This window comes from Ursus arctos, unplaced genomic scaffold (assembly GCF_023065955.2).
Source record: "Ursus arctos isolate Adak ecotype North America unplaced genomic scaffold, UrsArc2.0 scaffold_7, whole genome shotgun sequence".
NCBI lineage: Eukaryota > Metazoa > Chordata > Mammalia > Carnivora > Ursidae > Ursus > Ursus arctos.
The window spans coordinates 43,225,320-43,251,360 of record NW_026623089.1 but is presented as its reverse complement, the minus strand read 5'-3'; the positions used below and the strand labels follow the sequence as shown (position 1 = coordinate 43,251,360).

Below are 26,041 nucleotides of genomic sequence, written 5' to 3'. Positions count from 1 at the left end.
TAGTCTAGGTGACCTCTCAGAGTGCCTCCAACACTAATGCTTCCAATAACAGATTTCATTAAGCCCGACCAATAAAGTCTTGCACATTAATTAAGCCATCCAACAAATATTTGGTAAACGTAATTAAAAGGTGATTATTTAAATCATAAAGACTTAGTGAAACATCTTTGGGGGGGAGATAAAGGTAAATCTATTTCTGGCAGAAAACCCAATTTATATTCTCAAAGGACCTCATCACATCTCCAGTGGGAAAGGAAAGGAAGGGAGAAGATTCAGAAGGGTACAGCCAAGGAGAAGGAGGCGGCGGCTGCCTAAAACAATGCAGGTCAAGACCAGGACACTTTGGAGCTGAGAGGAAAAAGACTGAGGGCCCACAAAGCACTCAGGGAGAAAGTTAATTGGGATGCTAGGTCAGGGCAGCTAAGAAGGTGAGAGCTTCCTAACCCCCACCAGACCAGTTAGTAGGTGACAGAGATGGTCCCCAAGGACTAGACCAGGGAGTGCGGGTCCCTAGGAGAAGCTGGGCAGCGTCTCAGGTAGGTATTAAATCTGAGAAGAGACAAAAACCTTCCACTCAGATGAGTTATCAGCACCCCGACTTTGATTGACATTGTTGGCCTCCAGAAAACCCTACCTCTCAGTGTTTACACCCTCAAAGAGTACCTTCCCACGCTTGACTCAGGCTTGGCCATGTGAGTTGTGTTGGTCGATGGGACATTATCGGGGTTGATGCAAGTAGGGGCCTGTCCTCTTAGAACGCCCTCTTGGAACCCAGCCGCCATACTGTAAGGAAATTCAGGCTACCTTGTTGGAGAAAAGGGCCACATGGAAAGGCTCTGAAGGATGACATCACATGGAGAGAGAGGCTTCAGGGAAAGAACTTAGATTCCCTTGCCAAGCTCCCAGCTGAATGCAGCCATATGGGTGACCCCAGCCAACACTGCACAGAGCAGGAACGTGGCTTCGTCAACTCCAGAATCATGAAATGTAACAAACTGTTGCCACTTTAAGTCACCAAATTTTCTAGTGGTTTGTCATGTAGCAATACTATTAGAAAGAAATGGAAAGTAAGGAGGCAGGGAAGATTGAAACATGGAGAACAGACGTCGAAGTTCTAGTGTCAGTGAAAGTTCTAGAAGAACAACGCAGAAAGAATGAAGCGGATGAAGTAATAAGAATTTCTCAAGATTCTCAAAACATTATATTCAGACTACATATCCTCACCGAGACGAGACCACACACCTAGATCACAACGGTGATGGTTCAGGACACCAAAGATAAACACAAAATCCTCAAAAACTTCTGCAGATTGTTTTAAATGTCACCCGGAGTAGAATAAAAATACGAACATTAGACTTCTCATTGGAAACACTCGGCGCCAAAAAACAAATTCCTCAAAGTTCTGAAGAAAATTACTTTGAACCTAAAATCTTATGTCCAACCAAACTAATATTCAAGAGGGAAACAAAATATAGATATGTATGGACGTAGAAGGATTCATAGATTTATCTCATTGAACACCTGTGAAAGAACTGAGTACATACACAAAAAAACAAATGAAACAATGTGAGATACAAGAAATAAAGAACAAAGAAATCACTGAAGCTTGTGGTTAAGTATAACCAACCACTGATTCCTGTTTTAAGTTAAGAAGTTACTATGTAGAGCCAAAATGCCCGACAATCTCAAAATAAAATGCACGGCCATGAAAGAGAAGAGGGACATAAAATCATGCTCGGGATTGGGGTAAAGATTCTGAGGGACAAAACCCCAAAAGGGTGAAAACAAAACAAAATGGAATTAAAGAGAATTAAAGGGGAGTATGAGAAAGATTGAGAAACACAAAATAAGGTGACAAGGAGTTTAAACTTTGAAAGTCATAGAAACTGACAGGCTTTACTTCCTTAACTCATTAGCGGAGTTTAAAAAAAAAAAAATCCAGTTACAGATTTTGCTAATGGGACACACGTAAAAGGAACAACAACAAAAAAAAAAGGGTGTTAAAAACAAAGACACAGAAAATGTTTCTATCAGGCAAATGCTAACGACTTTATCAGCTTGGGGGTCTATCAATGATGCAGCAGGAAGTGCCACCGGGATCTCAACTAGTGTCAGCATTGGACTTTACCATAGTTGTCGTCACACCACCTGGGTGTATAAACGAAAAAACCAATAGGTATGGCGTCAAAATTGAGGAGACACATGGTGCTATATCACTCAACCTGGAATAGTCTAAAAGAGGTGAAGTATGTCAAAAAACCCCAGAACCTCCATGTGGCTGGCCACATCTTTCTGGCTTCTCCTGACAGAGAAGGGGAAATATGATAAGGGCCACAAACAGGCTGCTGGGGGTTCCTCCCTCAGCATCCACTGGACGTGTGTGCCACACGGCTTGGAGCTCTGACAGGAATCGTGGGCTTGTCTGAGAAGAACATCGGTTGTCAGGCAGGCCTTTTCGCAGTCCAACCTGGGTCCCCACACCAGTGTTTGCCATTCACTGCCTGAGATCAGGAGGTGTAAACAGAGAGCTTTATGCCAAGTCTGGTCTCAGAATATTTTCTTTGGCTCTCATGATGCCTTTTTAAGTTTTGAATTGCCAGTATTTAAAACTTGGAAAATTCCACTTTAACAATATAAATGTCTGGCTTTTGACAAATCAGGAGATCTGGCCATATCAGGCCAACATTCCCACAAGGCAGCAGTCAGTTCAGTTCAGGGAGAGGAACGGCCCCCCCTCAAAGAGTGCACCCACTTGCCCATCTGTCATTGTGTCTGACTCCAGGTGGTCTCCTAGTCAGGCTTGACAGCTGCTTTGTGACTGAGATCATCTCCAATCTGTGAGCCCAGAATCCAAACCCAAGGATTCCAAAGTCCCCAGGCCTTAGGTGTCTCATGGAGACAACACAGACTTTCCAAGTGGGAAGGAGTCCTAGATCTCCTCTAGACCAAGTTCCATCACTTACCAGTGAGGAGGCAGAGGCCAAAGAGAGAAGGGAGTCTGCAAGGTCACACCATGCATGGCACCAAGAAGGGACAGAGTCCTGGTCTTCCTACCAAAGCTCCATGTTCGCTCCCCCCTTTGACTTAGCAACTTCCTAGGGGGAACAGTATATTGCTCCAGCCTTTTATCCCCACCAGAACTGTCAGGATACATACAAGGGGTCTACTTACTCCCTTTTCACCCAAATGAAGAGAGAAATCGATCTCAGATGCTATTAATAATCATTAAAATTGCCCAGGTTCAGTGTTGGCAAGGACGTGGACAAACTGGAAGCCTTCTGTGCTGCTGGGAGGAATGTAAAATGGTGCAACCATTACGGACAACAGTATGGTGGCTCCCCCAAAAGTTAAAAATAGAATTACCGTATGATCCAGGAATTCTACTTCAGGATATATACCCAAAAGTTTTGAAATCAGGGACCCAAAGAGATATCTGTACACCTGTGTCCACAGCAGCATTATTCACAACAGTCAAAAGGTAAAAACAACCAAGTGTCCGCGGACATACGAATGGATAAACAAAACATGGTAGATAATAAACATACGATGGGTTATTATTAAACTTTGAAAAGGAAATTCTGACGTGTGCCACAATATAGATGAACCTTGAAGATGTTATGCTAAGTGAGATAAGTCACAAAAGGACAAATGTTCTATTATTCCCCTCACAGGAGGTACTCCGATTAGTCCAATTCCTGCAGAGGGTAGACCGATGGTTGCCAGGGGCTGCAGACAGGCGGCCGTGGGGTTATCGGTTAATGACTACGCAATGTCAGTTTTGCGAAATGAAAATGTTCTGAGGATGGGTGGTAAGGATACTTGAACAATGTGAATGTACTTAATGCCACTGAACGGTACACTTAAAAATAGTCTGTGTATCTTATCACAGTTAAGAATAATTGTTTCCACTGCCCCATTTCTAAACTCTGCAGTTGCATGCTTTTGACAGTGTTTCACCTTCCCCCAGGCACCATGGAGCACACAACATGCCCTGTCCTCTAGAGGAAGATGCAAAAGGGATGGAGGGAGACTCCCACCTACTGTGCACCAGGCCAGGGGTTGATTGTCATAGGTGTGCTCCTTTCAAAAAACGGGGGGGGGGGGGGTGTCAGTTTGAGAGTCCTCATTTTAGAGAAGACATCAGTAAAGTCACGCAGCTGACATGAGACACAGCCAGGGTCAGGAGCAGGAAGGGAAGCACTGTCCAGTGATTAGAGCAGACACTCTAGAGAAGGACTGCCTGGCTTCTGATTCTACCTCCCCCAGATCGTCTCTGCACTTGGACAGTTTGCTTAACCTTTCTGGGCCTCAGATAAAAAAGCAGGGACCCTGCAGATAGGAAACAGTGCCAACAGGGACATCTTGCTGTGAGGACTAGAGGAGTTAGAAGTACTTAGAAGAGCACGTGGCCCATAGTAAGAAGCATATACGGTCAAACCTTGAATAACGCAGGGGTTAGGGGTGCTGCACCCCATGCAGCTGAAAATCCATGTAGAATTTGACTTCCCCAAATCCTAACTACTAGTCTACTGTTGACCGGAAGCCTTACCAATAACAGTTGATTAACACGTTTTATATGTTCTACATATTATATGCTGAATTCCTAAAGTAAGCTAAAGAAAATCGGAGAAAATACAGTAACAATACTGTATTTATTGGGGGAAAAAATCCATGTGTAAGTGGACTTGTGCAGTTCAATTCCATGTTGATCAAGGGTCAACTGTTTTCGCTTTCATTATGAATATAATCGTTGTTTTGTTGTTACAGGTTTCTGATACACTTCCCCTGAAACAGAGCTATCTCTACAGAGAAAAACTGTTCTACTCTCTTATGCCTAAAATCCAACTCTACACCTCAAAACCTATTTGCCACATATGCAGAAACACGTCTACTAAAGGAAATAGGGTGTTGTAACACGTTGTCATGATGGCCTTGATGACATTCTTCACTGCCATCAGCTCGTACTGAGAAGGGACAAGAAGGGTCCAGGTGAATGTCTCCTGAGGACTTAGTTTAGAAAGGCTGAGCCCCAAACTCGCTGCTGCTCTTCTCATTTCTATCTCCCAAGCCTGCCTGCCTCCAAGTGTCCCTTGGCATCAGGAGCTGGTGGCAGTGGCCCCATTTCCTCCCTGCTCCTCTAGATGCACCCTGAAGGGGGTGCGCATCCTTTCCCAGACACCCTTGAGTCCACTTAGCCCTCTTTCTCAAAGATGAGTAGGCCCTGAGGTCCACCAGCCTCCCCAGGCCATTCCTGCTGCCACACACTTAGCCCCACGTGCTGCCCTCTCCCCTGACTTGCATTATCTTAGCGGCCAGCTCTGTGCCTGACTGAACAAGCACTCAGACAATACAGTTGTGCTATCCTTCCCTCATGTCAGAGCTCTGATTTCTAATGACGCAAAGACGGAAGACGTGGATAATCCCACTCCTCCTGGAAGACAGGGTTGGAGAGCCTACCTATTAAACCTGCTATTCGTCCCTAAAATGAACAGGTTTCCCTGCAGTGACCTACAGATGTAAAATGGCTATTCTTCCCATGGGCTCTGCAGGTAGGAAGGCAAAAATACAGAGCACAGCCCACTCTGGCCTGCTCCCCTCGTGATGTGGGCCCACAAATGCAGGCAAATGAAATCTGTCTCAACCTTGTGAGTAATCCTGAGTGAGTCCTGTCTCTCTGCTCTCTGCCCAGTCTTGTCTAAATTAAAAAGCCTCAGAGAGCAAGAAGCTGTCCACCGCAGAAACACCAGGCCTACCGAGCAGCAGACAGAAGAAATTTACCTCTTCCATATCCAGAGCGTCTAGGGGGTACAAATGTAATAAGGTCTCTAACCCAGCTCACAGATTGACTTGCAAATGTGCCTTGCCACGGCTCTGCACATTCCCCCTGGAAACCAGGGCTATTTCTTCGTGCTCTTGCTGAGTGTTTGCTCGGATATTGGCTCTATTCCCTGGATTCCCGGTCAGACCCAGGTAGGCATGCTGCACGGTCTCTGCCTCACAAGGGAGGCAAAGCAGGTTCATGGCCACTGATGTTAATCATGCCCATAACCTGATAGCCAGGTTACAATCCTGCACATGAAGGAGGTGCCCCCAGTTCAGCCTGATGGTCTACCTCTGGTTCTGTCAAAGCCTGCATAGCTGGGGTGGGATGGAAGTGGATTTTCTCCCACTCATCAGCTTGACAGAAGTCAATCTGCTTCTCAGAAGAGGTCTGAATAGTAGTTTAAGCACATATAGGATCACCTCCAGATGGTGTCTTTCCCAGCCCCAAATCCAGGAGAAGCACTCTCCGCCAGGAATCTCTCTCCAATATCTTTAATATTTCCAGATAGGTGGAATCATAGCATCAGACTCAGGAAGCCCACTCTGGCCATGGCGAAGAGACAATGGTACTTCTTCCATTGCCCCATTACTCTTTCTCCAATCATGTGCAAAATAACCACAAAGCAGCACAAGTAAACAGAAATGAAAATACCAACCACAAAGTTTTTTTTTTTAGAAACAACAATGATCAAAAAGGCAGGGGAAATGCTGAAGGAAGCCCACGACCTGAAATGGATTTCCCACCAAAAATCAAAATTAAAAAAAAAAAAGTTGTATGTAATTATGTATTATTAGGTAACTAAGAACTAAGACAGGTATCCTAACCATAAAACTAAAAGAATAAAAATTAGAAGCAATAGAGTTAGGGCTACAGAAAATCAGATTGGACTAGAATTTCAACTCAAATTATGAGAGAAAAAAGAAAATAATATTACAAATATTAAGAGGAATACTTGAATTCTTGACTAGTTCAATCATGATATAGGTCAGCTGGAACAGAAGCAATACTAAAAGATATAATTGAAGAAAATGGCTAAGAAATTTAAAAGAATATTGAAAATTAAAGTGATCTACTGGGTTCTGGAAAAATTATGATGCAGAAGTCAGCACCTAAATATATTCTAGAATTATTGGGTCCTTCTCTATTAAGAATAAATGAGCCAAGATTATAATATCAAGCCAAATTTTCATTTATGTGTGACAGTGATGAAGGTATTCTTGACGTGAAAATTTTCGTTAACATGAGAAAGGCTATTCTCAGTAATAACCATAGTAACTAATACTTACTGAGCATCCCTCTCCACTCCAAACTGCTGGTCATTATTCCATGATCCACCATGCACTCACCCATTCGATCCTCACAATCTATGAGGTAGGTACTGCTATTATTACCACTACCACCCCCAATTTACAAAGGAGGAAACTGAGGCCCAGAGATTAAACTCTCCAATGGGAGACAGCAAGTTAATGATAGAGCCAGGATTGGAACCCAGTCGTCAGATTCAAATCCCAAACTCTGAAACACTGTCCAATGCTGAATCTAAGGATGGACGAAGTCTACCACAACCGTGATTGTTATGGGTTCAGCAGACAATCAGACTCAAGAGACCCAATAGCCTTTCACCTAATGCTAAACTGACTTAAGTTTATTAAAGGACACAGGACAAGAAATGCGGTAGATACTCCTCTTCAACTCCTAGGAAAGCCTAGCAGGCACGATAACACCTCACTTACATGACACAGGTACCATTGTCCTGGACAATGGCCAAAGCTGCGGGGGGGGGGGGGGGGGCACCTCAGTACAGAAGCAGCAGCCTCAGTTTCTCACCAGTCTTTCTAGTCACATAGGCCTGGGGCCTGCATGCCAACTCACAGGGCCCCTAGGCCAGACACAGTCCCTCACAGCAGACGTGGCAGCTACAATAGTCCACATTTGTCCTGTATAGTTTTCAAGAGAATCAAACTGGGAAAAGACAAACTCAGAGGTCATTCTCCCAGGCAGGCACAGACGGGACTCCAGGCCAGAGAGGAGCTCTTTACTTACAGCTACGTACTTTGTTGTAAGGAAATTTGGAGCTTCTTGTAGAACACATTTCTCTTCCACTTTCTGACATCATATGACTATTACTTGCTTCAAATGTAAAAAAGTAAATCCCAAAGAGAAGGAACAGGAAGAAGAGTCAGGTGTCCATTCTAATTACACAGAAGAAATTCTTTCTCTAGGTAGCATTCCTTCCAATGGCACCATGGAGGGAGTGGGGAGGGTATTTTGTAGGTACCTGGAGAAATATCAGCACCCAAAAGGGCTGAGGCTCTTGAGTCGTTAGGCCAGCATGAGAGAACAAAGTGGGCTGCAACTGGAAACCAGCAGGCCCAGTCCAGGGATTCGCCAGGAGACTAATTCTGATTTGAGGAAACAAAATACCTACCAAAAAATATATATATATTTCAGACACTACAAAGGCCTCCCTGAAAACTCAAGAGAAGTGACAAGGCATGTTCTTAAAAAGTCAACAAGAGCTAATCAAACGCTGACAGGCTTCTAAAAGGATTGCTGTGTGTTTACTTCAAAGGTGGTCTTTGAAGGTGTTTCAGAAGTCAAGGACGCTTCCAGGGAGAGTCAACACAAAGTTACCTGGAGTAAAAAAAGAACAGAAACAAAAAGGCCTCTTTTGTCTTGCCAGAGAGAACCAGGAAGGAGCAGCAGGAGACGTGTTTAGGGCAGAACCCACTGCTACTAGCCTGTAAGCTTCTAGGTCCAGGGCAACCCCTCTTGAAGGGACAATCCTAGATCAAGTACTGGTATATGGACGTTCAGCCTAAATGTTTCCACGAGGATGGCTGAGGAGGGGAACTGACATCAGGCACCCACTCAGAACCCTCTTGTGTTAAGCAAAATACATGCTGTCATGTCATCCTTTATAGCTGAAGTCAGCAAACTGGCCTATGGGCCAAGACCAGCCCTTCACCTCTTTCAGTAAAGAGTTACTGGAATACAGCCAAGACTGGTCTCATGAGCATGTAGCCTGCGCAGTCACTGAGGCCCCAACTTAGAAGGGCGCCATATTTGTTTTAATGTGCTGCTGCTGACTTTTCGAAATTCTTAATTTTTAAACAAGGAGCCTCAAGTTTTCGTGTGCACTGGGCTCTGCATACTATGTAGAGGGTCCTGAACATAGCTATGTTTATGAATGGTTGATGGCTGTTTTTGTACTCCAGTGGCAGAACTGAATAGTTACAACAGCCAAAAATATTTATCATCTGGCCCTTTTGCAGAAAGTTTGCTGCTCCTGCTTATATGATGCTACACTGTGGCGTACACGTTACAGAGAATACAGGTAGGAGCATGGTTGTGCTGTGCTGTAACGGAGAGACAGCAGGCTTGCATTGAGAAGACCCAGGGGTATAAGCTGAACTCTAGGAAACAAACATATGGTTGCTGGCGGGGAGGTGAGTGCGGGGATGGCGTAACTGGGTGATGGGCATTAAGGAGGGCATTTGATGTACTGAGCCCTGAGTGTTATATGCAACTGATGAATCATTAAATTCTACCTCTGAAACTAAAAAAGACCCAGAGGTAAGCAGCCTGGCTCTACCCTCAGTAGCTCGTTGTTTCTACTTTACCTCACTTCTCACCCTGAACGTCCTCAACATTATTTAAAATTTGTGTCCCGTATTACTAACTAGAGTTAAAATTTTCTTCACAATTCTTACTTTATGTGTAAGAGATCTTATACTTCTAAAGAAGTAAAAGAGGATGTAATAAAAGCTTATGAACTTGTCACTAAGTGTACAAAACTAAGAAAACCCACCTGATCGCTGTCCATCTAGCACATCTCTGGGGAACCTATAGACTCCCTGTGTCTTGGAACATCCTTCAGGGAGAAGGGGGACTAAGTTATTGGCTGACTCCTTACCATCTTCTGTTGAATGTTCTTATTGGTTAAAGCTACCTCCAGGGGTCATTAACTTTCCCACTTCCAAGTTGTGTCACCCCCCGCTCTGAGCAGTCACCTCTTGTAGCAGGTCAAGTTGAACCTAGCACTGGAGCTGCCATGGCAACAAGGGAAGAATGCTGAAGCCCACCCTTTGCCAACGGGGGACCTCAGGAAACAAGGTGCTAAAGATAATTCATGATATTAAGTCTTCCAACCCATGAAAATAGGATGATTTCTGTTTGCGTCTCCTTTAATTGTATTATTCTTTGTAGTTCTCAGCATTATTTTGTAGTTTTCAATATGGAAGTCTTTTACCTCTTTGGTTAAGTTTATGCCTATTTTAATCTTTTTAATGCTACTATAAATGGGATTGTTCTCTTAATTTCCTTTTGGGGAGGCTCATTATTAGTGTATAGAAACATAACTGATGTTTGTATGTTGATTTTGTATTCCTACAATTTTACTGAATTTACAAATATTTAAGGCTTTGCAGGCTATCTGCAAAACAATCAGTGTGATACATCACACTAACAGCATGAAGGCTAAAAACGCCATGAGCTTCTCAATATGGAAAAAAACACCTGACAAAAGGCAACACCCTACCATGATAAATAACTCAACAAAGGAGGCACAGTAGTAATATACCTCAACATAAAAAAAGGCTACGTAAGACAATCCCACAGCTATCATCGTACTCAATGGTGAAAAACTGAAAGCTTTTGGATATAAGACCCAATACAAGATTTGAAAGATTGGCTATAGGCAAGAATGACCACTCTTGCCACTTCTATTCAACGTAATACTGGAAGTCCCAGCCAGAGCAATTAGGCAAGAAAAATAAATAAAAGGAATCCAAATCAGAAAGGAAGATGTAAAACAATATTAACAGATGATAAAATCTTATACAGAGAAACCCTAATTGACTTTTATTAATAAAACCATGAAGAGGGAACTTCTGAAATTTTGACAGTTGGAACTTCAAAGGCTCACTGTAGATTTCATTTTCTAAATTAAAAAAGAAAAATGTTTTGTAGTTCCCTTTAGTGACATCTTGATGTTCTTTCTCAGCTTAAAATGTTAAATGTTTCTCCGTAGTCCTAGTGGAAAAACCACCCGCAAATTTAATACAAAGTGCCTGTAATTGGATCTGCATATCAACAGGGGTTTGAGATTCACGTGACCACGGAGTATTTCAGGAACACGGATGACAACACACTTTCCCAGGATGGATGCTCTGGTGCATGCCCTCCCCACACCCACCACCATAACTGTACACTGTAAATATAGTGCCTAGAAGCCAGAAAAGTAGGAATTGGACTTGTGCCAAACTGAAGCAAGATAACGAAAGTTTACTGGGGCTTCTGGAAGCAGAAATTGAGTGTAGGTGGAAATGCTGGAGGAAAAAGTAACTAGAGCTGCATAATTACCAAAGAATAAAGTTCTAAGGTGGCTTTGGTATATGACTGAGGCAGCTCAGTCTGTTCGCAGGGTGGATCCCTAGGTTTTCCACTCCAGCCAGCCAGCCCATTTCACTTAATCTCAAGGGGTCTTTAATTTTGACTATTATTCAGAAACAAAGTTTGTATTATAGCACAGAGAAGTTTCCTCCCAAATTGCTAATTCTACCTGAAACCCATTAACATTTCCCTCTCCCATGATATTTAGAACTCAGGAACGAAACAATATAAAGCAGGAGTCAGCAAACTTTTTCTGTAAAGGACCAGAGAGTAAATATCTTAGGCTTTGCAGGCGATAAAGGTCTCAATTGAAATTACTCACTTCTGTCCTTGTAGCATGAAATTAGCCGTAGCCAATATGTAAATGAATGAGGATGGTTATGGTCCAATAGAACGAAACTTTACTTTAAAAAACAGGCAGCTGCCAAGACGTGGCCCACAGGGCATAGTCTGCGGACCCTTAATATAAGGCAAGTGGGCAGCCTCACAAACTTACTGTTACCTTCCTGGAAGGCCTGACTGCCCTCGCCTTAACTGTGAACGTGGCACAACTTCTCATGCAAAAGATGTGCTACTTTGTGGACTCTGCCCCACTTGGCCCCGAGTCCCCTCCTCCTCTTTTCCTGTACAAATTCTTTGTGCTATCAATCTGAACTCATCAAGCAAATGAGTGCTGACCCCAGGCTAATAGCTCTCCCATTTCTGACCGCGGGTAGTCAAGCCTGCTCTGGGGTCCAGCAGCCACCTCTCCCATTTCCAGCAATGACTGGTAACAGGAGGGAGCCTTTGTACAAAGAGAGCTGGCTCAGCAAGCTCAGGAGAAAATGCTTTTCTCTTTCAGTAAGGAAAAAAAAAAAAAAAGGTTAAAAATGCCAATGTTGTGTTTGCACTCTAATTATTCTATTAATCCTGACCTTGAAAACTGAAAATCAACTACCATATAATCATAGCGTAATTGTCTGGTAATATCTGTCCTTGAAACTAAAACACTGGAATCAGTTCTCAGAGCTGGAATTCACACGGTAATTAATCTTAAACTCATGGAACAACTCAGACACGGCAAAATATATGTGCCTTAGTCAACTCTCGATGAAGATACTGTGCATTAAAGTGGCTGATGTATTTGGGCCACAGAAGGTTTGCAGTGAAGGAAAGTAAATATGTGCTTTTTCGATGTGTTTGTAACAGGCAACATTTCCTCACAGCTAGAAAGCTGGAAGGGCAGAATTTAGAAGCCCTGTTTTGTCTACTCCGGACATCAAGTTAATCAATCTAATAAGTATCTAGGAGCCAATCAGGTAATTAGTTATCTAAAACAATCCTGAAAGGCTTTGTAGAGATGAAGTATCAGTTACCCAAGGGATGACATACAGTTGACTCAAGCACAATGGCTTAGGAGAGCCAGTCAGTAGTATCTTGTTCCAAGAGCTCAGGGTGTTTAAAGAAGGACCATAAAAGGGGAGGAGGAGAAGGAAAGTGAAGGTACAGAGGCAAGGGATGTGCCCAGCCAGCAAAGTGGCACAGCAAGGGATAGGGAGTTTGACAGAGCCCAAACAAAGACACTAGAATACAAAAAGGGGAGTCTGCGAGTTGTAGATCAGTGTTCCTGTGATGTTCCTGTACGTATAAATCCTTGGGGGGGGGGGGGGCTTAGCCATGTGCAGATTCTGATTCCATAGGCCTGGGGTGGAGGCCAAGATACTGTGTTTCTCATAAGCACCTGAGGATGCACCTTGTACATCTGAGTGGCAAGGATGGAAGTCCTTAGTTCCAGTCGGAAAGGGATGGGCAGAGGTTAGAAGCCGGCCCTGAGGGATCACCCCATCCAAACTTCTCATTACATGGATAAGGAAATGGAAGCCAGGAAGGTTAAGTCATTCGCCCAGAGTTATGGTAATGATAAAGCCTTCTGACTGCCATTTCAGTGCCTTTTACCTTTCTATAAAATCTCTACGGAGGATTCCCAAGGACCAGCCAGAGTTGGAGGGTTTTTCCTTTTAAAGTTTCTTTTTTTTTTTTTTTTTTCCAAGATTTTATTTATTTGACAGAGAGAGAGAGACAGCCAGGGAGAGAGGGAACACAAACAGGAGGGAGTGAGAGAGGAAGAAGCAGGCTCCCAGCGGAGGAGCCTGATGCAGGGCTCGATCCCAGAACGCCAGGATCACGCCCTGAGCTGAAGGCGGAGGCTTAAGGACTGAGCCACCTAGGCGCCCCCCTTTTAAAGTTTCCTAAAGAATTTCTCTTTTATATATGGACAGTGTGAAAAGATATTTCCAAATCAGGATATTTTTTTTATGACAATTTCCTAGTAATCCTGTAACAGGTGTTTATTACCCAGTTAAATCCAGGACTATGCTAGGAAGCACAGAGATCATCTTCACAATGAATCATTAACTTTCCTCTACTTTGAATAATTTTTATACACAAAGATTCTTTGATTTCAATTAATCTGAAAGGCTGTGATCTGAAGAACTGGGTCAATTTGAAAATAAAAAAAAAACAAAAGCAAAATTCATGGACTTCCCTAAAAAGGGGGGGGGGGGATTTCCTGGGGAAGGAAACTATAAAATTATTTACTTTGTCACCACATTATCTAGGAAAATTTCCATGTCAGCAGTTGTAATCATGGTCTCCCAGCTCGTCTAGCCAAATGGATTTCTGAGTCTCCTTCCAACTTTTATTCCAGGTTGCATATCCCTATAAACCTTTAAGTCTGAAATGTTGTAACATCTTAGACATGATCTCTGGGAAAGGAGAATGCTACATTTCTGAGCCTTTGTTCTACTTTTCCCTGGCGCCCAGGAAGAGGGTAGACTGGTCTGTTCAGAGATTCCTCGGGCAACCAAAAGGCCAAGAATCCAAGCCCAGTTAACACTCACATCCAGTCCACTAAGCGCTAGGCCTCTCTGTCCGAAGGGAACACTCATGGGGGACTGAAGAGAAATGAATGCTTCACGCCGAGTCCCAGCACTCTGCCTGTCCGACCAGATCAGCCAGGGAGACCGTCCACTACAAAGCCTCACAAACTCTTCATAAGGTATTTCATTAACATTCCTTGATATCCCCTCGGGGGTTTTATACTCAGATACCTGGCCTGGAAGCCACTTCTGGAACGTTTGATGGGGGCTCTGTTGCTGGCCCCCCTCTGAATGGGCAGACCAAGGACTTTGTAGCCATACATTTAAATAGCTTGTTTAGCTGTGCATGTTCCACATTAATTGCTCCTGCCTTCAACTGGATTTGTGCTTAGTAATTTTCTCCCTATGCAGATAATACAGATAAAATTTGATGGGCTGTGCTGGCCCTGGGCTGGACGACGCAAAGCCTTGATGCGGATACGTGCAGAGGAAAGGGATGCCGCAGATCATAGTTGGCGGGGCTCTGTGTTCCAGAGCAGGGTGCCTGGTCTGGCCTATCATTCATGCCTCTTCCTTTACATTTCTCCTAACTTTGTCAATGAGACACAGAACCAACCAAGCAAAGGATAAACTTGCTTAATGATTCCTGATCGGGGGCACAGGGTAACTATTTTCAATCACTTTCTCTTTACGTTCTCTGACCCTCAACAAATTGTTGAAGACACCATTAGGGCACTTCACCAACCCTGGAATTTGGCTCTCTGCACGCATTCATTGTAAGCATTCTTAGAAGAGCTAGCCAGTAAGAGTATTTTCCATTGAGAGGACTTGCATAAATCAGAAGTTTGTATTTAGCAGAAAACATTTTTCTCCTTCATGCCGTGTTCTGGTTCTACAAAGTTTTAGAGTTTCTATTCTAGCTGTTCCATGTTTGGCCAGCCAGCCCATATCTGTCTGCCTTGCTCACCCCATCTATTCACCAGACAGGTGCAGAGTGACTCCCCAAGAGAATATTTTGGCCAGGACGTTGTCAGTGTTCTAATCACCAATGGCAATGCCAGGCACCAAGGAATGCAAATCCACATAATGGCTCTGGGCATTCGGCTTGGACTTACAAGCTGCTGTAGGTAGCTTTTATGAATACTGAGTAATTATGACTTGGGGACAATGCTGAAATTTATTAACAGTAAGCTTTGGCCTGATACCACAGTCACACTGCATTAGAGAAACCTCTGGCATGCCATTCAGCCTAAACTACAAACACCTCCTTGCTGCCACTCATGGATCTTGGATGCCGATTAGCTTTGCTTGCATCTGTTCGCACAGAGAACTCAAGGATGACACCACTATCTGTGTGGCAGTGTCCTGGTGAACCTGGAAGGTGTGAAAGAAGGGAGATCTCTACCGGCATTACCTTGGGATAAATCGGTTCTTCATCTAATGTTATCAGCGCTAGAGAAGGCAGTGTCTCTAACCTAAAATGTTCCTATCCTTCTCCCTCATCCCAACAAACCCACTCCTTTCCACCTTAGTAAAGGTCACCACCAACCCTCAGTTGTCCAAACTAGAAACTGGGGGCTGTTCCCAGCACTTTCCTCTTTCCATAATCCCAGCACCTATTAGTAACCAAGTCCCACCCATTCAATCTCCACAGTGTTACCTGAATATATTCTTTCATAGCCTCATCACAGACCCCTAATTAAGGTACTGAGCCAGGCTAGTAAAATATCCTTAGCTGGGGTCTCCTGCTCTCTAGCCCGACCTCCTCCCCATTCAGCTCAACCCACCCTCCACACATCATTAGTTTTTATCCTAAAATAAAAACCTGCCCATGGCACTCCTCTTATTTAAAGCTTCTAATGGCTCCCATAACCTATAGGATAAAATTCAGACTCTTTACCATTGTTGCATTGAAGGTTTACGGCCTTCAAACCCACCACCCACTTTTTCAACTTCACTTCCTGCTGTTACTTCCACATCATCATGCTATGTGAGCCCAACTACTCTTTCCCAACTGAGTCAAACACTTTCATACCCTCTTCCGCCTGAAGTGTCATTTCTCCTCTCTTCTCAGCATGGAAAATTCATGTCCACTTTCCAGATTTGCTCAAAGATAACATCTTCTGTAAGACTTTCTCTGATGCCCTTTACTTATTATGATATAATGATTTTTCTTGTGATTTTTTCTTTTAAAGATTTTATTTATTTATTTAACAGAGAGAGAGACAGCCAGCGAGAGAGGGAACACAAGCAGGGGGAGTGGGAGAGGAAGAAGCAGGCTCCTAGCAGAGAAGCCTGATGTGGGGCTCGATCCCAGAACGCTGGGATCACACCGAGCCAAAGGCAGATGCTTAACGACTGCGCCACCCAGGTGCCCGATTTTTCTTGTGTTCTAATCAGTATTTCACATGCCTTTTATCTAAAGTCACAGTGGATCTTCCTAGTCCCTGAATTTCTAGCTCCTAGCATATATTCTTTATACACTGATATTTAGGGAAAGAAGAAGAGAAAAAGTCCATTAGTGTGTTGCTTAGAAAGACCATATAGAAAGCACAAATTCTATCCTTTATATGGGTGGATATCCCATAATACTAAAGAGTCCAAACTTTTGGGGGAAATGGATGCTGTGCAGATGTAACTTCCAACAAGCTGGACAACTGCCCCGTATGCACTGAAGCCTGGTATTAGAAAAAAAAAAAATCACATTTGCCCCTCAAATCCCAGGCTCTCAGTCAACTCCCAGCCCAGATGAATAGTAGGCCGCTGGCATGATACTACCATCCCCCGACATGCCCAGCTGCACTCCTGTTGTGCCTTCTGGGTCAAAGTTCAGCTGATGATCAGAAAGAACGATTACACAACATTTGCAGCAACACGGACGGGACTGGAGATTATGCTAAGTGAAATAAGTCAAGCAGAGAAAGAATTATCATATGGTTTCATTCATTCATGGAACATAAGAACTAGGAAGATCGGTAGGAGAAGGAAAGGAAGAATGAAGGGGGGGTAAACAGAAGGGGGAATGAACCATGAGAGACTGTGGACTCTGGGAAACAAACTGAGGGCTTCAGAGGGGAGGGGGTGGGGGAATGGGATAGGCCGGTGATGGGTAGTAAGGAGGGCACGTATTGCATGGAGCACTGGGTGTTATACGCAAGTAATGAATCATGGAACACTGCATCAAAAACTGGGGATGTACTGTATGGTGACTAATATAATAAAAATTAAATTTTTTAAAAATTAAATTTAAAAAAAAAAAAAGTTCGGCTGATGGAAGATAATCACAGCAATATAAATAATGGCTCCAAAACTTCTGATCAGGCAGAGCTGGGTAGAAGAGGGTAAAGCCGTATGCAGAGTCTACGAGGGACAGGAAACAAACTTTGAAGGAAGTCACACGTTTTTTCCTTCAATATTTATTCACAAAGACAAAACTAAGACAGAGGTTGGGATTTACTCTTTTGCTGGTGATTGACAATTTTAATGCCTGTGGTTGAAGTGCTAATCTGCTAAATGTTAAATATCTTAATACCTTTTATTTTCATGGAAATTGGACTAGAAAGAAATGGGGGAGGCCAGCAGGGAAGAATGAGTCCTTCCAAAGACCAAGTCTTCTCCCCACAAGGGACACCAGCCCAAGCATGCACCTCGCCCCAAATCTCCAGGGAACCTCTGGTCAAACCTTTTCAATATCCATTTCCATTTGGGGACTAGATCTTTACGTCTCCACATATCGTAATCCAGAGTAGGACACTAGAGGGTGGGAAAAAGCACATGCTTTTTATTTCCAGGCATGCTTGGCTCTGTCAAGGACTTCGATGCCAGACTACCACCCTTAATCTGTGTCAGTTTCCCTATATGAGAAATGTGAAATAAGCCACACAGCATTGTCACTTCATCTGAAGTGACAAAAGTAGGGAGCAGACAATTGACACACAATAAGTGTGTAATAAATTCCAATGACCCCCCCCAACTCCCTTCCAACGGTAGGCACATTTAATATTTTTTAGCATCTACTAGAAATCTGAATTTGCTGAAGTGATCAGAAAGCCCTGGTATTTGGCTGAGCCAATGACGTTCAAAGCCCCCACACTTCCTCCTCCTCACGTACATAACTGTCACGGGCTCTGCAGGTCACAGTGCATGTTAGAAGGCAAAAGGAATTTGATCTGCATCCTCAAGTGAGATAAAAGGTGAAGAATGAACAGGATAAATAAGATCATTCCCCTTGTAGGTCTTGCAAATATTTAGATCTCATTTTGAAAGCACAGAAACTAATCTCTGCTATGTTGAGACTTTTTCTTACACACTTAATGTGAAATACAGCAGTAAATTGATGATGTTGGTATTTCTAAATATCCATAGTCGAATGAGGCAACAGGTTAGATAGGGGAAAAAAGAAAAAGTAATTTCTTTTCAGAAGGAAGTAACCCATTGATATTACATCAGTTGCTGCTAGGTCAACCCTGAATTGATTTTTGTGTAGTGAATAGTTCTCTTTTCCTGCATTAATAGTTAAGCAACAATGAGTACTGGCAATTTACCAAAATTAAATTACAGAGCCATCAGCTAGGTCTAATGATACAAGTGTCTCTTGGAGCAAAGAGGACTTGGAAGATAAGGATATATGCCCAGATCCTTTAAAAAGAGTTAAGGGATAACTTATCAAGAAAGATAAAGTGAAGCCTTCTCTTATAATGGCAATTTCAACACATATTTCTTTTTCCTTGGCGAACCCTTCCCTCCAGTTCTCACTAAAAGACCAAAGTCCATAAAATTAGAGGAAAACTTGTAATCAGTAGTGGAAACAGAGAGGAGGACATTCTCATTTTAGAAACTTTTAGGAACTTCTATAAGGCCTCTTATAGATTGGTCTGGGTTGAAGAAAGGTTATGGCCCATTCCTTCTCCACTACCCACAAAGTTAGCATAAGGGACCCAAGCAGGACCCCTCAAACATCCCAAGTTGGAGATGTGTGGGAAGGAAATGAAGCTGGGCCTGGGGACAGTTGACTGACAAAACTGTTTACACCGGCGCTGCTGGGAAGGGAAGAAAGATCTGGTAAATCCAGGCATTAGAAAGTTTAAGATAGCAACAACAGAACATTAAACCAAGCATGGAGCCCTTTTAAGCATGGGCCCCTAGGTGACTGCACAGATGACGTGCCCATGAAACCAGCCACACCTACTCACCTGAGTAACTACTCATAATCTCCTTGTCTGTCGTCCAGCTCCAGCCAGTTCATCACCCTAGTATTAATCTGGGCATCCTCCTCCACTCTGACCCACCCAACCTTTCCTTTGTACTCTGGGAACACATGGCCGTTGGCCAGAAAACTCCACTGCTCTCTGAACTCCTCCCTCCCCGCCCCATTCTTCTCTAACCTGGTTATTCCTGAGGCCGACCCTGAAGCCTTCTCAAGCTGCTGCTGGTACCTCTTCAACTTAGTTGCACGTATTGCATGGTGCACTGGGTGTTATATGCAACTGATGAATCCTTGTTCAAAAGGCATTAGAAAGTTTAAGATAGCAACAACAGAACATTAAACCAAGCATGGAGCCCTTTTAAGCATGGGCCCCTAGGTGACTGCACAGATGACGTGCCCATGAAACCAGCCACACCTACTCACCTGAGTAACTACTCATAATCTCCTTGTCTGTCGTCCAGCTCCAGCCAGTTCATCACCCTAGTATTAATCTGGGCATCCTCCTCCACTCTGACCCACCCAACCTTTCCTTTGTACTCTGGGAACACATGGCCATTGGCCAGAAAACTCCACTGCTCTCTGAACTCCTCCCTCCCCGCCCCATTCTTCTCTAACCTGGTTATTCCTGAGGCCGACCCTGAAGCCTTCTCAAGCTGCTGCTGGTACCTCTTCAACTTAGCTCTCTTGGTGAGACGGAGATAGGAACCCTCCTTGCCCCACCCCTCACCTTGCTTCTAAACATTTCCTCCCACACCCTGCTCAGAGGCCATGCCGGTGCCATCTACACCTCCCAAACACAGAATCTACTGGCCACCTAGTCACACCCTGCACTCACTCTAGGCACCCTCTTGGTCAGTCTAACATCCCTGTAGATAACCTACCCCACACCTAGCTTGCTGATCAGCAACTGGACTTTCTTACCATCCCCCACTCCATCCCAGCAGCTCCCCCCCCCACACACACACACACAATCCCATAGGCATTCCTTGAATGAAACTGAACCACCGCAAAATCTCATTTTCAGGTATTTCATTCCTACCGGTCTTTCTCTCTTCCAGTTAGTTTACTTTAGCACCCCCAATAAGACAATTATTTATCCTCATTGAGACCTCCAGTGCATTGACTCCCTCATTATTGCATTACCCATTACTCCCCTGCTGTCTTTACTTTTTGCTGAGTCCAATTTAGACTCTATTGTTCATCGTTATAATTGCTCCCTTGCAGAGTCTTCATCATCTCCCTTACTTCTTTCCCTGCTGTATATTCATGTGGGGAAACCCCAACTGTCTGCCTGCTCCATGCCAACTTGAGTCAGAAAACCAAAAGGGATCCCAAGTGAAAGGTCAAATAAAATGACCACCACACCTTGATCACCTGATACCTTTTTAATTTCAAAGCCAGAGGAAAAAAAATTCTAAGCACTCAACAAAATAAAGCACACTACTACAAAAGAACAAATATCAGATTAGGTGATAAAACATCTTCCCTAAAATCCTAAATCCATCCGTTAATTCTACATGATTTTTCAGAGTAAAGACTGCAGCCTCAGAATTCTGATCCTTGCAAGCTCTTACACACGTACAAGGACAAAGCAGCAATCTCAGCTGGTCCAAGTAGGCTCACCGCGTGTGTCATCCCCAAAATAAACTCACTTCACATGTCGCCAAAAGAGGAATCAAAACCAGAAAATCAAAAGTGAGGGAGTCATCTCAAAGAATAAGAGTAGCAAAACAAGTTGTCCAAATAAGTGTTAATATGGTTCTAAAACTTACTGTGTTAAAAATAAATCCCCTTATGAGGATTAAATATAAAATGCTTCCACCAGCATATAGTTGGCGGTGATCATTACAAAGAAGTTGATTGGTTACCAATCTCAATCTCAAGTCTCAAACGCTATGAAAAAATTCAAGGAAACTGAGGAAAAAGAAAGGATGAATTGGAAGATGTAGAGAGAAAGGAAATAAAATCATATGAAGTTCTCATCCTATGCCACGTTAATTTGGAAAGTACCAGTGTTCTTGCAGCTAAGAATGAGATGTGGGAGTATGTGTGCACACACGTGTGTATGTGGTTTCATGTAATGTTGTGCTCCTCATTCTAGGGGTGTGCACCCTATTTACCCATTTGTTCTATAACAAATGTTACAGAACATTCGTTCTGTAAATCCATAGGGCCACCGTGCAGTGATGCAACGCGGTGGCCCTATACACAGCCAACTATTCACTGAGTGTGAGTCTTCCTTTGCAGCCCCACAGAAGAGATGGCCAAAGAGAGAGCAAACCCCCTTCGAAATAGGAACTCCTGCCCGGGCCCTTGGACCTCAAGGCCATCTTGTCTCCCGTACAGAAGGTGGTCTGCCTCAACCCACACAGCCAGAGAAGAAGCCCTTCTAGCACAAAGCCACAGCCTCAGCACCAGTCCTAAGAGGATCTTCAAGATTCCCACTTCCTGAGCCCAGGACTTCCCATGACAGAGCAGCAGTGTCTACGCAATCTGCCCTCTGTGACTGACTGCCCTCACGCCTACTGAAGATGGCTTCCAGCACAACAACGAAACAGTGCCGCACGCCAGGCATCTTCAACAGCAATGGCACCTGTTTGAATTGAGAGTGGAAGCTGCCAGAACCAAGCAGAACAGAGACAGATTGAGAACCATGATGTCCCAATTAGAGGACACAAGATGTCAAAAGAACCAAAAGGAATTGGAACCAGGAGGATACCAATTATCTCAGGGCCACTTTTTAGAGAGTTCCCGTAATTTCACTCATTTTGTGTGTATCATAATGCTCACCTTGAGGGTACATTTATAATCTCCAAGGTGGGGAGGCCCCCATCCCAGACTCATTTGCTCCGATTCCCGAAGGTGATACTTAGTGTCATTTCTCTTAAGAGTGTGTTTGGAAAATGTCCAGAATGGTTATTCTAACAAAACCTGCCTGAGGGGAAGGGACATGGCTCTCGAAGATGCTATCCCCTCACATAATGTTATCAATAGATATTCTGTTTTATTTTTCTGAATTCACACTAATATTGCTGGGGCTTGCGGGCTGATTGGAGGGAAACAGGAAGATGTGTCCCCCTGGATATGAATCGCAGTGCAGCCACAGCAGCCAGCTAGATGGAACCCATACACACCTGCTCACACTCTATCTACCGCGTGGGATGATTAATATCCTGCTCACAGCCTTCCGCTTTCCATTTAGTTTGCCAAAGCTGCAGTTACATACGACTGACTTTCCCAAATTGGATATTAATGATTTACTCTCTGAAATCTAAAGGTGCTTACAAAACATGATAGTGAGTGGCTGAGAAATAATGCAAATAGAAAACACTCCCTTCTCCCCATCTGGCTGTGGCCAGGCTGATGATTTATGGGAGGTGGTCCCTGTAGGCTCCTGACTACAGCAGAGGTGGGTATAGGAAGAGGGGCTGGCTGCCCATCTGCTTCAAACATCTCAGTTTTCTACTGGCAGCGCGGGGATCGATGGCAGGGTGAGAGCTCTCCCCACACTGCTGAACTAATAGAACTCATGCATATTCTCTCACAAAAAGCAAGAGGCACTTCGGTCAGCAGCAGCAAAGTACAAGGATTGGATGCCCAGGCTCTGTCTCCAGCCTCTCAGGTCCCACTTCCAGCCCCAAGAGCTCTTCACACCCTTGTCTCTGCAAATCCACGTGGATATCACCTTGGAGACCCAGCCCAGGGCTCACCTCCCCACAGGACTTGTCCCCGACTTACACCATATCACACCGATTATGAATTTCTTCTCTATCCTGCCACCCTCCTGCATGGAATCAATTTACTGGTCAACTTAGAGAGTTGACCACTACTGCATAGCACTGGGTCTCAACTGCGGTATTTTTCAAGCAGAGGCACACTGATTTATCATAACACTCAGCACTTACACAGCAACTTAGTTTATAAAGCTTTGCCCTGTAGATTGTCCATGTTTTACCCTCATATCCTCATACGACCTATGAGGTGAACGGGTCCATGTTTTACCCTCATACCCTCATACAACCTATGAGGTGAACGGGTCCATGTTTTACCCTCATACCCTCATACGACCTATGAGGTGAACGGGTCCATGTTTTACCCTCATATCCTCATACGACCTATGAGGTGAACGGGTCCATGTTTTACCCTCATATCCTCATACGACCTATGAGGTGAACGGGTGGAATAACAGAACATTTTATTATGCTAACTTTTTTTCGTAACATCTTTGAAGCTATTTGGATTAAAAGATATTTTGACATAGTTTAAAGACAAGTCACTATTTCAGTTTTAACTTTATGTAGAGATCTCCCTATTCCTAAACCTTACCCCATAAGCAATGACCTACAGCCCTCCTCCCGTTTTCAAAACAACCCTCCCTCCCAGCACACACATGGGAATTTGAGACAGGGAGAGACGGGAAGGGCAGGATCATGAAAATGTTTTGTGTACATTTCTTACTAAAACATGGGAGAAATATTATATTTTAAGCTTTATCAAAATGTCCCATGCAACTAAAGTATGCAATACTTTTTTCTAGACATAAAATAGATGAAGAAACAAGAAGCCAAGTTGTTTGACCAAGTTCATACCACTGGCAATGATGGTACTATGCTTGAACTCACCTTTGAGTTAGTATCATGAGTTCTTACCACACTGAGAAGTTCTTATCACACTAGAGAAAATGTTCCTCAAGCATTTATGGGGTACAGAGTGAATAACATTTATGGAGTTACCAAGTACAAGCACTGCACCAGCCTCTTTAAATAATTATCTCAATAGCTCAAGGCAAGTGTCTTTGCCTTTCCCACATTCAGATGAAGGAATTTGCCCAAGGCCAGGTAACTAGAAAATAGTTGGGTTAAACTTAGCGCATCTAGGGGCGCCTGGGTGGCACAGCGGTTAAGCATCTGCCTTCGGCTCAGGGCGTGATCCTGGTGTTACGGGATCGAGCCCCACATCAGGCTCTTCTGCTATGAGCCTGCTTCTTCCTCTCCCACTCCCCCTGCTTGTGTTCCCGCTCTCACTGGCTGTCTCTATCTCTGTCGAATAAATAAATAAAATCTTAAAAAAAAAAAAAAAAAAAAACTTAGCGCATCTAGGTGGCTTAGTCGGTTAAGCGTCTGCCTTCAGCTCAGGTCATGATCCCAGGGTCCTGGGATCCAGTCCCGCATCGGACTCCCTCCTCAGCAGGGAGTCTGCTTCTCCCTCCCCCCTCCCTCCGCCCCTCCCCCCTTCTTGTGCTCACGCTCTATCTCAAATAAAATCTTTAAAAACAAACTTAGGCCTATGTGATTGGACAGTCTCACTCCTAAACTTTCAAAACCATGATTCCAACTCCCAATCTCTCCCTGGCTTTTGGCTCATTCCACCCTTTCACTAATAACCTCCCCTTGATGCTGTTGCTTCCACCTCCTTGGGCAACAGAAACATTTCTAGGAACGGTGAAGGAACCTCACTGAAGCAGGAGGCAAGAGAACATGGCACCTAGTCTCAAGTGTTCAGATCAGGAGGAAGGGAAGGGAAGTGGTGCGTGCTCATTACAGCGGGCTCTCTGCCCTCTTTGGCTATGTGTCATTGTGGACTTCCCACCAAGACACAAAAAGCAAGACTGAGTGAAAAAGAAGAGCAGGACAAGAAAAGAGCAGGAAGACAGGAACTAGAGGGGGTGATAAATTCAAATGGCAGGGATACTGTTAAGAGGGAGTACGGAAAGGGGCTAAATGAGGGAGTTTTCAAGGTTGACCAAGTTCCAGATCAGCCAGATACTTAATCTCTCTGAGCTTTAGTTTCTGCACTTGCAAAACAAAGATGATTATCAGTGCTACGGTGATAATTAAATGAGATAAAGCCTAAAACCTATTTAACCCAGTGGCTGATTCACAGCAAACATTCAGTAAATGTTTGATCTTCTTACGGACTTTTTAGTATGAAAAACAGCAGAATACCCAGAAGAAAAAGGGCCAAGCAAATATAGGACCAGATGAACAAATAGGTATAGTGGACATGAAAACTGGCAACCATAACCACAAAGGGGAGAAAAGCTTATGTCTTATGTTCAGAAGGGAGCAAATATACAGGAAGGAAGCATAGAGGTTGTTTTCCTTCATCTCAATGAAGTTTCACAGAGGCCACTGTACTCATTGGCATCAGTGGCTGGGAACAGGTTTGGGGTCAGGGGACATCCATTTCTATTCTAAACCACAGATGTGAAACCGACCAATGAACAATTTTTCAACAGATGTACAAAGTCCCCGGAGCTGTACTGAATGACGCTCGTAATAGAATTAATAGTAGCCAACAGTTGTCGGGAACTCATGCACGCCAGGTGATAGTCTAGGCACTAATACACAGCATCACTACTCTAAGCAGATACTATCACTTACCACTGGCCTATTACTATCCCTGTATAACTGGGGCAATCAGATATAGGGAGGATGAGAAACTTACCCACAGTCACAAAGTTGGTGAATTGTAAACATGGCTGCACTCTCAAAGCGACCAACTCAAAGCCCAAACCTTTAATGGTGGTGCTGACCTTAATCCCTAACTAAATATAATTTATGAGACTAGAGGGCCATAAATATCTTACAGCAGAATTCTAAAGAGCTGAATTGCTGCAGTCATTTTGAGGTGCTATAGAAAGCAATAGGAAATCCTGGTTTAAGATTGAGGACTAGCCACATGGTTAGCTCTTCTCTTTGAAGAAGAAAAACATTAACACCTGAATTTTAGAAATATCAGCTGACCTGCCCTAGTCTA

The 26,041-nt window shown here is 43.8% G+C and overlaps 1 long non-coding RNA gene across 1 annotated transcript in view; it reads right to left on the bottom strand.

The window, feature by feature from the left end:
• LOC130543018 (uncharacterized) overlaps positions 1-26,041 on the bottom strand; it is a 296,432-nt gene that overhangs the window by 173,829 nt on the left and 96,562 nt on the right. The gene's annotated exons all lie outside the window — the stretch shown is intronic.